Below are 16,840 nucleotides of genomic sequence, written 5' to 3'. Positions count from 1 at the left end.
ATATATATATATTTCACTGTATATAATCTATTTCTACCTATACATATTTTATACAAAGTCTTATGATACTTAAAATCTTATATCTGAAATAAGGTACCTCCAAGTTAATTTTTAAAAATATTTAGTTCTTTGCCTTAAAAACTACTTTAAAATTTAAGCTTCCAAAATCAATAGTCCAGACTGGCAATTTTATTATTATTTCTTAGCTTCTGGACACATTGAGCATCAAAGTTCTAATTACAAAGACCCTTTTAGCATCACAAAATTGTTATAACTAGATTATGGCTACCAGCTAATATTTATTTGTATAAAATGAAATAGCATATTATATTACTATTCATATATTTAATTTATTCTCCATAGATTACTTTTGAGTATGTTGCTATCAAAGACAAAAGAGAATGTTAATAATGTTAAACAGTTTAGCCTAAAGCACAAACATCTCTAAATCATATATTTGATAAGAAAGTTAACTTAAAGAATCTAAACATATAGATCATTTCATTCATTGTACATCTTTGAAAGAAATTCAAATGTACTTATGGTCCAATTAATTTTAGATAATATACATCTTTTCCAAATAAAATTAAAATTAAACAGAGAATAATATATTTTAGTTTATTGTTCACTGTGAAAAGTAATTATGTTGAGACTGCAAGTTGCTTACCTTTGAAATTTCTAAGATATGAGAAAGAGTAAAACATAGTTTTCTATTTTTTGAACACATTTTGAGCTTTCAAGTTCTAGCTTTTTGTCTTTTGCAATCTCAAACTTTTATTCATGTATTCATCCACCCTATATGTACTTATTGATTAGCCATTATATGCCAGGGACATATTAAACAGTAATGAAGAAGTTAGACCATTATGGATGTACATTGTGATATCAAAAATATCTAAAGCATCATCATTTTTCACTAATTTAAAAATAAAATTCCGCCATCTCACTCAGTGAACATGAGAGGCAAATATATACTCATGTTTTGAACACTCAATTCTTGCAAACTATATATAAAAATATTTTTCTAAAGTGAATATAAAGAACATTTGCTTACTATCTTTAAAAATTTAATACAGTATCAGATTGATACACACCTATCCAGATACTTAATCCCTCTATATAAATTACCTTTATTTTCTTTTTATAAAACAATTAATGTATGGGGAAAGACATGCAATTTTATGAACTACACAGTACACTTCAACATGCTATAGCAAAATGAATTTATCCCTAGGTTTCCAAAATATATCAGTTCACAATTAAATGATCAGAAATACATGTATAAATCTCTACCTTAATTTTTTACTAATAATACAGCATACAATATTAAATTATATTAACAATGAATAATGAATATATGAAATTTTATGCATGCTAGCTTTCCATTGGTCAATGATCCATCATAACTCCCCAGTTGTATTGTGTATTTCACAAAAAAATACTTCAAAGCACAGAAATGTATAATTAAGTTTATAATTTTTTTTGGTTCTAAGACTTTTACCACTTTGGTATTGGTTAAAAAAAGCATCAGGCAAGCAAATTACCCCAGTGTAGTTTGGTTGTGATAAATATGTAGGTTACATTTTATTTTACTTTAAAGTGTTATTTGTCCCATGTATGCCTTATCAAACTCAGATAAGTCTGTGGGCTTGGGGAAACAGCAGCAACAATTCAGTGCATTCACTCTATGACCAACACTGCAAATAAATAAAGCAAAGAAACTTTCACTACACATCTTAACTTTATATTTTAAGAATGGATAAAATAACTATACCCACAATGATCAATGAATATGACTTCACATTAAGCAGGATCTTTGACATATGTGATGAACTGATGAGTTACAATTTTTTTCTTTGTAAAACTTAGTCTTTAGGATATTAAACATATTGATGAGGGTAATGTAAATGACTAAGTATCTTCCAGAGAGTTAAGTGGTCACTTGCTTTTTGTTGAAATGCCTGTTTAGATGAAACAGTAGTCATTTTTTAATTAAGATAAATTTGAAAGATAAAGGGCTTTGTTGAAAAGCTCTCTCTTTTCCTTTTGAAGTTTTTAATTGGTTGTGGAGGCATCTCTTAAATTTATTAGCCAATGTCTTTCAAAACATTAATAATATCTTTTCACTTTGTCTACTGTTTTTCTAATTGTTTACTTTAGCTTTCTTCCACAACTGAGAAAAATCTATTTCCCCTATTAAAAAAAATGGTGGGGGGTATATTTTCCTAACAGAACATACCTAAGAAACTTCAACTCATTTCATTTAATACTTATTGCTCTCATACAGATACCCCACACCCCCAAACTGTTTGTGTTAAAGAACAAAGACCAATATTCCTGTAGTGGCATGAGTTTATCTGACATTTACTAGATATGGACATGTGTGACATTATTTCCTTCCTTACGGGGTCTTATATCTTTCTAGATTCTGGCGGTTTGCCAGCAAGCTTCAGCATCCCTTGGCTTGTAGCTGCATAACCCCACTCTCTTGTTTCCTTATTACATGGTGTTCTCCTTGTGTGTCTTGGACTTCATATGGGTTTGTTGTTATAAGGACACTAGTCATATTGGATTAAGAGTCCATTCTACTCAAGCATGATGTTATCTTAAGTAATTGGATCCTCCCTATTCCAAATAAAGTCATATTCTGAGGTAATGCAGGCTAAGACTTTAGCATTTATTTCTTGGAAAGACAAAATGCAACCTATAACAGACAGAGCTCACCAAATACAAGTAAAAAATGAATCATATTAGGTAGAAAGAAAAATGTTAATAATAAGTTTAAAAGTGATAATGTTAAGCCTAGTAATCAGACTAAATCACAAAATAAGGAAGAGCCAAGTAGCAAGATTGCCTTAATGTAGAGCTACTGGATTCCTCCTGAAGAGAAATGAAATTTGTGGGAAAACCTAAAAGATTTGCAGCTGTGGTACTTGAAGTGTTTAAAAGCAGGAGTCAGGTAATATAAACATAAAGAGGAAAAAAGAACAGATCTAGCTTCACAAAGATTTATAGTGGTGAAGACTGATAAAGACACAAGAAGGCAGCTGATAGTAAAATAGCAAAAATGATGTGCCACCAAGAATGATCTTAAAGATTGAAAAGGCAAGATAGCATACTCTATCACTTTGTCTCATTATTCAAGAAATTGGGCGTGCTGTCTTGAGCCTGGAAATTCAAATTGTGGTCAGTTCAGTGATCAAGCTAGAGGATTTCATAGGAGCTTGCTAGAACCCTGATCAACTTTCTAAGAACACCTCCTTGGGATCCATATGAACATTCATTTTTGAGAAGCACTGCTCTACTGGTTGGAATATACAAGAATATATAAGAATTTCAGTTTGTACACTGCTACTGAAATGTGTGTTTCTGGATCTATAAAATTATTTGAACTGATTCTCTTTGAGATATTCAAACTTTGAATATCTAAGTTTTCAAATTTATGTAAAAAAGAAAAAAACTTGTCCTGTCCCAAACATATAATAATATGCACTTTTCAGTTAACAAGAATGAGGAAATATTTTCCATGAAAATGGGAAAATTTTGAAATGGGAAATTTTAAAATTTGCTCTTTCCTTTGATTTATTGAATTAAGGAAATACAAAGTTTGGATAGCATTTTCACTAAACAGACTAGGTGAGCCTCTGAAAAGATATTTCAGAGTGATGATTCATAGTTATTTTTATTAATAATTATCCACTATCTCTTGTTACCTGGAAGAATAGAATTTCAAGATATATAGTTAAATTTAATCACACAGCAGTTATAGTAGTAAGAATAGTCTGATTTCATTTAAAGCAGTGTTGTGAGTATTCTAGTGGTCAACAAGAATTGCAAAGTTTAGACTTGAATCCAAAATCAAACTAGCATTCGATTAGTAAAGAAAATTGGATAAGCCTGGACAGAATCCAAGGTATGCTGTTCATATAAGAGATAATGACACACACAGGAAAGTTTCTATCTATCTACCTATCATCTATCTATCTATCTATCTGTCTGTCTATCTATCTATCTATCTATCTATCTATCTATCTATCATCTATCTATCATCTATCAATCTATCATCTACCTCAGTCTGATCTTTATCAGTCTAACTGCAAATAAACCAGCTCTTCCCCAGGGTCATCTAAAAATTTTGTTCCATGTGCCTCAACATTGATTGTGTTAGGAGAGTAATCCTCCAAGATCATTACATCAACAAACAGTGTGTTTTATGTTCACAGTCTAATCACATATTTTGTGCCGTGTCTTTGCAAGAGACCTGCCCAGTTATAATTTTGTAAGGTTTACCAATAATTGGACCTTCATAACTTGCACATAAATTAGACACTGAGAATAATGATTAGGACAGTAAAATTCATGGTACTTATCATCAGAAACAATGGAAAATTAGGGGTTGATATGTTTATAAGGACAACAAAAAGGCTGCCTAAAATGATTATACATTGATTATAAAATAAATTCTATTTAGTTTAATAAGCTAAGAAATTTTGACATAACTATATGAAGAACTAGTCACTTCCTTGTATTAGAGCTAGGAAACAGATTGGAGAAAATAAATTCATTATAAATTTTCTTATCATAATCTTAAAACTACCAAAGCATTCTGAGTATAATACACAGATTTCATAAGCACAATTTCTATTGTTCAAATTTTCATTTCCTAGTCAATTTTTCACAATTCAGAAACTTCTTTAGACACAGAGTCTCCCGCATCACTCATGTACTTTGCTGACACCTACAGCAAATATACTGCCAAAAATGAATGGTTGGAAGAAGTATTATAAATATCATAGAACTTCAAAAATTCTGTGTGTGGGAGAAATCATATATATATATATATACTTTCACTTCAATGCTGCTTTAATATTTTTTTCTATCTTACTGAAATTTTTTTCCATCTTATTGAATTGTTTTCTTACTCCAAAGGCCTTTTTTTCTGCAAGTGATTTTTGTTTCCTTTGAAAACAACGTTTCTCAAACTTCAAGTCACTTATGTATAACCTGGGACCTTGCTGAAATGGAGATTTGGATTTAGCAGAACTTGGGGTGAGCCCTGTATTCTGTGTTTCTAACAAGCTCCCAAGTGATGCTAATGCTGCTCTTCCACATGCCACATTTTGAGTAGCATGGCTTTGAGTTCCTCTCCCAAACTTCAAGTTAAAACAAGTATGACTAAAATCTTTCTTTTGGAGAACTTACTGGGAATAGAGTAGAAAATTTAATGCATAGTTTATATAGGATAAACAGAAGCACAGGAAAAATTGTGAAAGTGAGAAAAAAACTATTTTTTATCAGACAACTTAAATTTGATCATGTTTCAACATTGAGTTCATGTAACATTATTTTTTTTAATATCTTCTTTCATGTAAGATCAAGATTATTATTCCATCTAGAAGTTCCACAAAAAAGGAAAAATAGAACTACCATATGATATTTTGGATATATATCCAAAGGGAATAAAAACAGGTTATCAAAGAGATGTCTGCACTTCCATGTTTATAGCAGCATTATTCACAGTAGCCAAGATATGGAAACAAGTGTCTGTCAATGAATGAAAGATAAAGAAGGTGTGGTATTAATATACAAGGGAATATTATTCAGCCATGAGAAGAAAATTCTGCCATTTGCAACATGGATAAGGGCATTATGCTAAATAAGACAATTCAGATGAAGAAAATACTGAATGATATTACTTACATGTGGAATATAAAAAAGGTGAACTTACAGAGAGTAGAATGATGGTTCCCAAGTCCTGAAGGGGGGAAATGGGGAGCTATTGGTCAAAGGATACAAATAAGTCCTAGATGGCATTGTAATTATAGTTAATAATACTGTACTATACACTTGAAAGTAGTTGAGAGGTTAGATTTTGTGTTCTCATGACAAAAAAGAAATTATAATTATGGGACCTGATGGAGATGTTAGGTAATGCTACAGTGGGCAATCATATTTCAATATATAGATGTATCAAGTCAACACATTGTGCACCTTAAATTTACACAATGTTATATGTCAATTATATCTCAATTAAAAATATCATTCTAAGATTCAGATAGAATAATATACATGGAATTGCTTTTTATATGATAAAGCACAATATAAGCATGTTATATTTTTATTGTATGCATTTAGGTGCTTTCCACCCCTCCCCTGATCAACATCAGTGCCACAGTTTATGCCCTTCCTTTTCTTAGCTGTGAAAACTGCTTAAGAAACTGTCATTCAGCAGCTGCAAAGACTGCCAGCACTAAACCAACTTGATCGAAGGATCCAAGAGGGGAGAGGACCGAAGATTTTCTTTCCTCTGTAGTTCTAGTTATAAAGCACAGATATAAAAGGTATGGCATATGAATTTTAAGATACTTTCAAATTCATTCAAATTCTAGAGTGGTGTCTTGAAGAGTTTTTACCTTAGAAAGTAAATACACACACACACACACATATATATACATAATATATATACATACATATATACACATATATGTATGTATATATTGTCTTTTCTGAAAAAAATATTAAAAGGAATATGTCATGGCGGTGAAGTAGAGAGACGTGGAGTGCATCCCTCTCCACAGATGCATTGGGAATGCACGGAAGGATGCAGTAATTCCCACAGAGAACCAGCTGAACATCAGCAGATGGCCTCGGACACCAGAAAGGGCTGCGGGGAGCCCGACATAGCTGGTAGGGAGGCATCTATGACAGCTCAAAGAGGGTGAAGCGGCAGAGCTGTGGCAGACGGGAGGGAGTGAGAAACATACGGAGGGTCCGCAGCGCAGCTCAGCGTTCCCTGACCAAGACTTTGATCCGCGGCTGAATGGAGGGTCCGGGAGCGGGAGCATGGGAACTGGAGAGCTGGTTCAGGGTGAGAAACATTGTTGCCAGTAGGGTGACAGACCAAGAGGACAGGAAGGAGGAGGTCTGCGGAGAGGAGTGCCCATCCCTGAGAGCTGCCCGGCCATGATGGTGGCTGGAGGCTGCAGGCTCATGGGCAGGGGGGAGGAGCCGCACACATAGCCTCTCTCTCTCTTTCGGCGCCTCTGCAACAGGCAGTGGAGAGACGCCCTGCGGGCCACCTAAGGCACTCAGGGATAACAAGCACCCTCAGGCACTCAGGCGGGGCTAGATTAAAACCCCTTGGAACGCCAGCAGCAGGGAGGCTGCAGAGAAAAAAAAAAAAATCCTAGAGAGAGGCCCAACTCTAAGATTTTCTGTTTATGCCTGAGCCACAGGCATCCTTCTACAACAGGCACCTCCAAGCCCAACTGAAACAACAGTGCACCACTGCTCACTCACTCCCAGGAGAAGGAGCCACTATTGTACCCTCTCCCTCCCCACACACCGACGCTTACAGACAACAATAAAGGAACCTCTGCTGGTCACAGAATAACGCAAAAAAACCCAAGGCAAGGAGAAGGACACTTACAGCTGAGACGCTAAGGAAACAGAAATAGTAGTATCAATACCTATTGAACTGGTCCATTCTGGGATCAGTTCTGGATTTTTTTTTTTTCTTTTTCTCTCTCTTTTTTTTTTTTTTCTTTATTAAATACGATCTTAGCCCTAAGGGATCTACAAGTTTTATAACATAATTTTTTAATGATATTTTTTATTCTTTTTTTTTTTTTTTTTGCCTTTTTATATACTTCTATATCTAGCTAAGTTTTTGGTAGTACGGACAATATATCTCTCATACTTTCCTTTCATCCCTATCTTTTATACATTTCTATTCCTTTCTTTTTATTTGCATATTTCCAACCACATTATGCTCTTCTATTTGCCTTTCTTCCAGCCATTTTAAGTTTATTTTATCTTAATATACTTATAAGCAACACTATCAGTCTGCTCAGACTCCTTGCTCTATTCTCCAGATGACGCACTGCCTTGGTATTTAATATTAGGCTTTTGTCTTTATCATAGTTCTTAGTACAGTTGTCTAATCACATACTGAGAATCTCCATTCTCTCTGGTGGTACTCTATCTCTTTTCTATATTTGATCCTAGCTTACAAAATCTCCCTGGATTGATGTTTGTAAGTGTAGGGTGTTATTTGTTTGTTTGTTTGCTTTTGCTTTTGTCTCTGATTTGTTCTCTTTCAGTTGTCAATTTCTGTTGGGTTTCCCTTTGAATATCTGATAGCACACTGGGGTTCTGTCAGGGCTTTCTAGAGCCTTATGTCCTAACGGATTCAGTAATTGTGTGTCTTATACATGTATGTGTTTCCTAGACTTAATATTCGTTTAATCCAACACTTGGATATTAGTGTGAGGCTTGGACAGTCTTCTAGAAACACCTCTATCACCAGGACAAGCAACCCCAAAAGTTTGGACAACCATGAGGAAACAAAGAAACACCATGCAGGCAAAGGAGCAGGAAAAAAACCCACAAGACCAAATAAATGAGGAGGAAATAGGAAAAATGCCTGAAAAATAATTTAGAATAATGATAGTAAAAATGATACAAAATCTCAAAAACAAAATAGAGAAAGTACAAGAAACAGTTCATAAGAACTCAGAAAAACAAACAGCAATGGATAACAAAATAACTGAAATTAAAAATACTCTAGATGCTATAACCAGCAGAATGACTGAGGCAGAAGAACGAATAAGTGAGTTGGAAGATAGAATGGGGGAAATAACTGCCACAGAGCATGAAAAAGAAAAAAGAATAAAAAGAATAGAAGACAGTCTCAGAGACCTCAGTGATAACATTAAGCGTACCAACATTCGAATTACAGGCATCCCAGAAGAAGAAGAAAACAAGAAAGGGTCTGAGAAAATATTTGAAGAGGTTATAGTGGAAAACTTCCCCAACATGGGAAAGGAAATAATTCACCAAGTCCAAGAAGCACAGAGAGTCCCATACAGAATAAACCCAAGGAGAAATACACCAAGACACAGATTAATCAAATTAACGACAATTTAACACAAAGAAAACATATTAAAAGCAGCAAGAGAAAAGCAACAAACAATATATAAGGGAAAACCCATCAGGATAACAGCTGACGTTTCTACAGAAGCTCTGCAGGCCAGAAGGGAATGGCAGGATATACTGAAAGTCCTGAAAGAGAGAAACCTACAGCCAAGAATACACTACCCAGCAAGAATCTCATTCAGATTTGAGGGAGAAACCAAAAGCTTTCCAGACAAGCAAAAGTGAAGAGAATTCAGCACCACCAAACCAGCCTTACAACAAGTGCTAAAGGAACTTCTCTAAGTAGGAAACACAAGAAAAGCAAAACACCTACAAATACAAACCCAAAACAATGAAGAAAATGGTCATTGGAACACACATGTCAATAATCACTTTAAATGTAAATGGATTAAATGCTCCAACCAAAAGACACAGACTGGCTGAATGGATATGAAAACAAGACCCTTCTATATGCTGCCTACAAGAAACCCACTTCAGACCAAGGGCTACATATAGACTGAAAGGAAAGGGATGGAAAAAGATATTCCATGCAAATGGAAGTCAAAAGAAAGCTGGAGTAGCAATACTCATATCAGACAAATTAGACTTGAAAGTAAAGACTATTAAAAGAGACAAGGAAGGACACTACATAATGATCAAGGGATCCATTCAAGAAGAACATATCACAATGGTAAATATCTATGCCCCCAATATAGGAGCACCTCAATACATAAGGCAAATGCTAACAGCTATAAAAGGGGACATCGACAGCAACACAATAATAGTGGGAGACTTGAACACCCCACTTACATCAATGGACAGATCATCCAAACAGAAAATAAATAAAGACACACAAGCTTTAAATGACACATTAGACCATCTTGACTTAATTGATATTTATAGGACATTCCATCCAAAAACGACAGACTACACTTTCTTCTCAAGTGCACACGGAACATTTTCCAGGATAGGTCACATTTGGGTCACAAATCAAACCTCAGAAAATTCAAGAAAATTGAAATCATATCAAGCATCTTCTCAGACCACAATGCCATGAAACTAGATATCAATTACAGGAAAAAAACTGCAAAAAATACAAACACATGGAGGCTCAACAATTCACTCTTAAACAACCAAGGAATCACTAAAGAAATCAAAGAGGAAATCAAAAAAAATCTAGAAACAAATGACAACAAGAACACAGCAACTCAAAACCTATGGGATGCAGCAAAAGCAGTTCTAAGAGGGAAGTTTATAGCAATACAGTCCTACCTTAAGAAACAAGAAAATTATCGAATAAATGACCTAACCTTACACCTAAAACAACTAGAGAAAGAAGAACAAAGAAACCCCAAAGTGAGCAGAAGGAAAGAAATCATAAAGATCAGAGCAGAAATAAATGAAAAAGAAAGGAAAGAAACCATAAGAAAAATAAATAAAACTAAAAGCTGGTTCTTTGAGAAGATTAACAAAATTGATAAACCATTAGCCAGACTCATCAAGAAAAAAAGGGAGAAGATGCAAATCAACAGAATAGAAATGAAACAGGAGAAGTCACAACGGACACCTCAGAAATACAAAACATCATGAGAGACTACTACAAGCAACTATATGCCAATAAATTGGATAACCTGGAAGAAATGGATACATTCTTAGAAAAATACAATCTTCCAAGACTGAACCAGGAAGAAATAGAAACCATGAACAGACCAATCACAAGTACGGAAATTGAGGCAGTGATTAAAAATCTCCCAACACACAAAAGCCCAGGACCAGATGGGTTCACGGGCGAATCCTATCAAACATTTCAAGAAGAGTTAACACCTACCCTTCTCAAACTCTTCCAAAATATTGCAGAAGGCGGAACACTCCCAAACTCATTCTACGAGGCTACCATCACCCTGATACCAAAACCAGGCAAAGATGTCACAAAAAAAGAAAACTACAGACCAATATTACTGATGAATATAGATGCAAAAATCCTCAACAAAATACTAGCTAACAGAATCCAACAGCACATTAAAAACATCATACACCATGATCAAGTGGGGTTTATCCCTGGGATGCAAGGATTCTTCAATATATGCAAATCAATCAATGTGATACATCATATCAACAACTTGAGGGATAAAAACCATATGATCATTTCAATAGATGCAGAAAAAGCTTTTGACAAAGTTCAACATCCATTTATGATAAAAGCTCTCCAGAAAATGGGCATAGAAGGAAATTACCTCAACATAATAAAAGCCATACATGAAATACCAAAAGCCAACATCATTCTCAATGGGGAAAAACTGGAAGAATTCCCTCTAAGAACAGGAACAAGACAAGGGTGTCCACTCTCACCACTATTATTCAAGATAATTTTGGAAGTTTAGCCACAGCAATCAGAGAAGAAAAAGAAATAAAAGAAATCCACATTGGAAAAGAAGAAGTAAAATTGTCACTCTTTGCAGATGACATGATATTATATATAGAAAAACCCTAAAGACTCTACCAGAAAACTGCTAGCACTAATTGATGAGTTTAGTAAAGTAGCAGGATACAAAATGAATGCACAGAAATCTCTTGCATTCCTATACACTAACAACAGAAGAGCAGAAAGAGAAATTAAGGAAACTCTCCCATTCACCATTGCAACCAAAAGAATAAAATACCTAGGAATAAACCTGCCTAAGGAGGCAAAAGATCTGTATGCAGAAAACTTTAAGAGGTTGATGAAAGAAATCAAAGACGACACAAACAGATGGAGAGACATACCATGTTCCTGGATTGGAAGAATCAACATCGTGAAAATGTCTGTACTACCCAAAGCAATTTACAGATTCAATGCAATCCCGATCAAATTACCAATGGTATTTTTCACAGAACTAGAGCAAGAAATCTTACGATTTGTATGGAAATGCAAAAGACCCCGAATAGCCAAAGCAATCTTGAGAAGGAAAAATGGAGTTGGTGGAATCAGGCTTCCTGACTTCAAACTATACTACAAGGCCATAGTGATCAAGACAGTATGGTACTGGCACAAAAATAGAAAGGAAGATCAATGGAATAGAATAGAGAACTCAGAAGTAAGCCCAAACACATATGGGCACCTTATCTTTGACAAAGGAGGCACGAGTATACAATAGACAAAAGACAGCCTCATCAATAAGTGGTGCTGGGAAAACTGGACAGCACCATGTAAAAGAATGAAATTAGAACACTTCCTAACACCATACACAAAAATAAACTCCAAATGGATTAAACACCTACATGTGAGGCCAGACACTATAAAACTCCTAGAGGAAAACATAGGCAGAACACTCTATGACATCCATCAAAGCAAGATCCTTTTGGACCCATCTCCTAGAATCATGGAAATAAAATCAAGAATAAACAAATGGGACCTCATGAAACTTAAAAGCTTTTGCACAGCAAAAGAAACCATTAACAAGACTAAAAGGCAACCCTCAGAATGGGAAAAAATAATTGCTTATGAAACAACAGACAAAGGATTAACCTCCAAAATATACAAGCAGCTCATGAAGCTTAATACCAAAAAAGCAGATAACCCAATCCACAAATGGGGAGAAGACCTAAATAGACATTTCTCCAAAGAAGACATACAGATGGCCAACAAACACATGAAAAGATGCTCAACATCACTCATCATCAGAGAAATGCAAGTCAAAGCCACAATGAGGTATCACCTCACACCAATCAGAATGGCCATCATCACAAAGTCTGGAAACCACAAATGTTGGAGAGGGTGTGGAGAAAAGGGAACTCTCCTGTACTGTTGGTGGGAATGTAAGTTGGTACAGCCACTATGGAAAACAATTTGGAGATTCCTTAAAAAACTACAAATAGAACTACCATATGATCCAGTAATCCCACTCCTGGGCATTTACCCAAAGAAAACCATAATCCCAAAAGAAACTTGTACCATCATGTTTATTGCAGCACTCTTTACAATAGCCAGGACATGGAAGCAACCTAAATGCCCATCAACAAATGAATGGATACAGAAGATGTGGCATATATATACAATGGAATATTACTCAGCTAGAAAAAGGGATGAGATGGAGCTATATATAATGAGGTCAATAGAACTACAATCTGTCATACAGAGTGAAGTAAGTTAGAAAGAGAAGGACAAATATTGTATGCTAACTCACATATACGGAATCTAAAAATGGTACTGATGAACTCAGTGACAAGAACAAGGATGCAGATACAGAGAATGGACTGGAGAACTCGAGGTATGGGAGGAGGCGGGGGGTGAAGGGGAAACTGAGACGAAGCGAGAGAGTAGCACAGACATATATATACTACCAACTGTAAAATAGTCAGTGGGAAGTTGTTGTATAACAAAGGGAGCCCAACTCGAGGATGGAAGATGCCTTAGAGGACTGGGGCGGGGAGGTTGGGGGGGGATTCGAGGCGGGGGGAGTCAAGGAAGGGAGTGAATTCGGGGATATGTGTATAAAAACAGATGATTGAACCTGGTGTACCCCCCAAAAAATAAAAAAATAAATTAAAAAAAAAGGAATATGTCATCATCACAAAGATGGGTTATTGCAGTCACTGATCATATAAGTACATAGATAAGATTCTGGACTTATTTGCAGCTAGCTACAAACCAACCAGTGATTTCATATTTGATATATAGATGAAGTGAAATTGCTTTAAAACTAATGCAGAATTTATTTGTAGTGACAATTTATTAGTATGCATGAAGATGAATTAGAACCTGCAAGCTATATTAAATTTAATGCCTGAGAAAGGGAAGTAATGAATTACTTGAAAATCATTTTAAAGCATCATTGCTAATGCAGCTGCTAAACCACAATAGTACTAACTGCAGAGGCAAATATTATTAAACCTGCCAGAGTCCCCAAACTGTGTTTTTTAAAGAAAGTAAGCAATGGCATTTGACCCCTTGCTTCATGCATAGATACACTATGAAAGTATATGCACCAAATCTCCAAAAATAGCCCATAGTAATTTGATTCCCATAAAAGAATTCTTATTCTAATCAGTTAAAACAAAAGTCACTTTAATTGTTAGAGGTATGGAACATGAGATTTATTAACTTCATATTTCTGATGGATGAAAGAAAATGTAATAAATGAAGAGATGAGCCTGAAACTGCACTCGCGTGGCTTTATTTAGCATCCATGCTCAGTGAGCTGACTTCACTATCTGGAACTCTAATATTGTACTGGCTAAGCCTTTTAGTGTGCACTAAATCCTAGCTGCATAAAAGTGAAGCTAAATAGTATTTACAGGTCTTTTTCATACAAAGTGCTAACCAGCATTCCATTTATAATCCTATAATAACACTTTGTAATCTGCATACCAATGCAGTGCAAATAACACATTTACTTTAGAAATGAGCATAATTAGATTATATAGATCATAGTTGAATTAGACTGAGTGACCTTTTGCTAGCATTCTCTGATAACTCAAGAAAATTTTATTACTTGGCTGCCTTTTCTCTTTTAATCTAAATGATCAGTTTTTGGCATAAGCCTCTAAAATCTTCAGAATCTTTCACAGTTTGGTTTATATGAAGATTCCCCCCCCCCCCCGCCAGCAGGAGCAAGTTGTAGTGTTGAACACTGAGAGCTATAGCAAATGTTATCTTGTAAAGACTCAAGATAAGGAGAAACATAAAACAGTATAAAAGGTGATATAAGAATTATTTATAATTGGGTTTAGGATGATTTTTGTAGTTACATTCTTAATTAATATATTTGAGGGTATTCTTTACTTCTATGCATAATTTAAATCAAATTGATATTATATATTACATAGTTCAAGCCTAGCTTTCCAATTAACAATGCATCAGAAATTTGCATCAGATTTATTCACTAAAATAATTTTGTGTACCTTCTATGGGTCACATACATTTGGTTAAGTGGTGACAACTGCGTGCTCCTTTCAAAGAATTTTCCTCTTAGAACACAAATGATAATCAAAGATAAGGCAGATAGGGTGATAACAACAGTGTAAACCAATTATTCACAAAGTAAATCCCAGCTCCTCTGATTAAGGAAATGCAAACGTATTAAGAGATACTTATAACCTTAACACATTTCTATTCTCACTTCTAGGTCCCCCCAATAAGCACAAATCCATACAAAGCAGGCATGCATTTCTACATACATGTCACTGAAAAGGACCCTTGTACCCTCAAGATAATGGAGGGCTAAATCCATAGCATGCATCCATCCATCTGTTTATTCTTCCACCAGGGAAATTTTAAAACTGAGGTTAAATAACACAAAGACAGATTGGGAGACTATCCTCAATATTCTTTGTTGTTGTTGTATTTCCCTATCTCTTGCAAATTCCACAAGAGAAAATTTGTTTCAAGATCTTCTCTGCTTAGAAAACAATTTCAAGAGAGTAAAAGTGCCTCATTTGTTTGGGTTCAGCAGACTACATTTACAGGGTGGCTAAGAAATATTACAAGATTGTGATAAATATGAAATTTACTTTATTTAAAAAACAGGCAGAATATGGGCTTCTTCAGAGTCCTTTATCACAAAATATGTAATAAATGTGTGTGATTGTGTGCATATCTAAATGTCACATGTACTTACATTTATAAAGATACATAATTGATCACTCTTGTATTTTATATTATACATAATAAACAAACCACAACATTCTCATAGTTAATTTCTGTCCTTTTCCATACACAGATATGGTCTCTGATAGCCATTCAACTTTAAAAATATATTGTGAATTTTTTGCTGACATCATTTTAGCCCAAGGTGCCCTGAGAGTCCCTAGAAGTCTCTTCTAACTGATCTCTTGCTTCTATACTTGTAATGTTCAATTAACTCTTTACGCTTCAGCCAGAATGATGTTTTAAAAAAATTATGTCGTCTTTTTATTTAAACAATTCAGTGTACTCCCATTGCCCTCAAATGAAAATGCAGTGTTTAATCACAGCTATACAATTGGATGTAATATGGTGTTTCTCACCTCTGCAAATTCTACCTAAACTATTTTATTTCCTACACACTACTCTCCTCTATACACACTGGTCTGCTTTGGGTTCTCTAAACATAAACTCTTCTCTTCCTCTAGGCCTTTGCATGATTTACATTCAGTAACTGTAAAATTACTTCTTCAAAGGCTGGTTATTTGGGTTCAGGAAGTGAAAATGTCACCTGATGGAGGCCATTCTGTGCTTCCTCATTTAAAGTGGCCTTTACTAGTTCAGTTTTTATCCCATCATTTGCATTTTTGTTATTCCTTCATTACACTTGTTCCAGTCTCTGACAGTAGGATTTATGTAATATTTATTGGGTTTTTTTGCTTATTGTCTATTTCTTGCAAAAGTCTATGCAGAGGAGTAAGGTCCTTGACTTCCTAGCTCACCTTTTCATTTTTGTGCTTGGCATAGTTTCTGACATCTAGTAGCCACACAGCTGAATGCTACATGAATGTGTTGTATATCCTGGTGGCAAGGGGAGGAAAGTGTTTTCATCCTGGGATACTTACAGATCAAAGTGGCTTATGCTTAAGATTATAACAATCATCTACAGAATGTGGTTATTTTATATCTCCTGGCTGTTGTAAAGTTGCAGAAAAGATTTGTGTAGCTCAAGAGTTTTCTAATATTTACTTTTTAAAAATTTACATGAATTATTTTGTCCATAGCATCAGCATCCCTTCTAATTCTTTGAATTCTCTTCTGGAACTTTCCGTTTTTCTCAGTTGGTTCTATTGATTTTAACTTATCTCTTAGTCCTATATTCTTTGTTCTTATCTTTCTACTTTGCTATCCTCATTGAGTTTACTAGTGCTTATGACTTCAACTACTACATTTCCATTGACAACCACTTGTGAATTTTGATCTTTTACATGCAGGACCTTAACCTAATACCTTGAATTTAGGCATGCTAAATAATGGAATTTT

The sequence above is a fragment of the Hippopotamus amphibius genome, chromosome 14 (genome assembly GCF_030028045.1).
Source record: "Hippopotamus amphibius kiboko isolate mHipAmp2 chromosome 14, mHipAmp2.hap2, whole genome shotgun sequence".
Taxonomy (NCBI): Eukaryota; Metazoa; Chordata; class Mammalia; order Artiodactyla; family Hippopotamidae; genus Hippopotamus; species Hippopotamus amphibius.
The sequence above is the reverse complement of the archived record's forward strand: the minus strand, read 5'-3'. Positions refer to the sequence as shown.